We start from the raw sequence: 1,652 nt of genomic DNA on the forward strand, positions 1-1,652 counted from the left end.
AGGGGGAATGAGAGGGGGAAAGGTTAGAGCAGGGGGAATGAGGGCGGGAAAGGTTAGAGCAGGGGGAATGAGAGGGGGAAACACCAGAGCACGGGGAATGAGAGGGAGGAACACCAGAGCAGGGGGAATGAGAGCAGCCCCCTGCAGGTGGATTTGTGTCATTTTTCCTTTCCAAGGAATGTAAAACACTCTTCACCCCCCAAAAAAAAAAGCTCCACCTGCGTAACATGTATTTAGTACTGAAGCATTACGTTGCAGACAAGAAGCCCAGGAAGTAGCCAGATCACAACAGAGCTACTGCACAAAGAAAACAAAAAAGAATGCAGAGCATGTGTTTTCCAGGACATAGCCAGGACCCAACAGACAGACATTAGAAACAGGATTTACAGTCAGTTACAATCAAAATCATAAGTCTTTTACAACGTGTGTTTTCCAGGTCGTAGCCAGGATTTGGAGGAAGTGAGTGGTGCTGTCTAATAACAGTACATTCAATAGCAACATAAATGAACTGAGCGGACTTTTCCATTCCCTTTGGTCCCTCTTACTGTTTGCTCTCTCCATTGAGAAACCACAGACTCCAGCATTTAGTCGTAGCCCAGCAGGCAGACTGGGAATGGAAGAGCTGAGGTTATGAACGCAGGGAATAAGAAAAGGAAGAAATGTTGTTTCCAGGTGTTAGTCTAAGCCCAGCAGGCTCCGTTCAGCTGAGGTGAAATACAGTAGTGAGAGGGAAAGGAATGGACGGATGGATCCAGGCGATAGTCTCATCCCGACCCAGCTGTGCTGCCACCCGGACTGCTCTCTTTACTGAGACGGACTAATTCCTGGGAGAGAACCTCCAGGTCCTAGACAGAGACAGAGGTTCAGCGCCAATGAAACATTTGTGTGTGTGTGTGTGTGTGTGTGTGTGTGTGTGTGTGTGTGTGTGTACCTTCTGCAGGTGCATGTTCTTCGTCAGCTGTTCCTCCAACATGTTCTGCAGCTTCTTGTTCATCTCTCGCAGGTTCTCGTCTCCCGGTTTTACCAGATCTCTGAGGACTGAGCCCAGACCTCCTCTGTCGCCCTGGGAGCCCCCGTGACCCCCGACAGCAGCGCCCGTCACATCTGAGGAGACGAGGAGGCGAGGAGACGAGGAGGCAAGGAGAGGAGAGGAGTTAGTGAAAATCATCTTTTTCAAGCCACTGTATCTGAATTTAAAGTAGACAGCCCGCCCCTACAACCGCCCAACCAATCATGAGCCATTCCCAGCTGTCAGTCCCGATGTTCAGCCCGTTATTATAGCATCAAATAACTAATACGAAACACAAACTGATGAAGAGGAGGTGAAGAGGAGCTAGGAGAGGTGAGGAAGGGGAGGAGAGAAGAAGACATCCTAGCTGCATGTACAGAAAACATGCTGAGTGTGCAGACTGCATGTGCTCTAAATATTTAACCTGTGAGTGTTTGGCTGCATGTTGACGTGCAGCTTCACACAGCTGGAGAACAGCTGGCTGCTCATTCTCACGCCATGTCTCTCCACTGCAGAAACTTCATTTAACAGATACACCTGCTGCTGTGAAGCCTGGACCCTCTTATAGCATATCTCCACCAGACTCCATGTAAATAATCACTACTTTTAGCGTGTATAGAGCAGCATATCTCCACCAGACTCC

The 1,652-nt window shown here is 49.0% G+C and overlaps 1 long non-coding RNA gene across 1 annotated transcript; it reads right to left on the minus strand.

Moving 5' to 3' along the window:
* Positions 1–256: 256 nt before the first annotated feature.
* On the minus strand, positions 257–1,106 carry LOC117940277. The gene is made up of 2 exons (XR_004655731.1): positions 932–1,106; positions 257–845 (listed from the first exon to the last, which is right to left on the minus strand). It is a non-coding gene; the product is annotated as an uncharacterized LOC117940277 (long non-coding RNA).
* Positions 1,107–1,652: the final 546 nt, after the last annotated feature.

Source organism: Etheostoma cragini, unplaced genomic scaffold (assembly GCF_013103735.1).
Source record: "Etheostoma cragini isolate CJK2018 unplaced genomic scaffold, CSU_Ecrag_1.0 ScbMSFa_2093, whole genome shotgun sequence".
In the NCBI taxonomy this organism is placed as follows: domain Eukaryota; kingdom Metazoa; phylum Chordata; class Actinopteri; order Perciformes; family Percidae; genus Etheostoma; species Etheostoma cragini.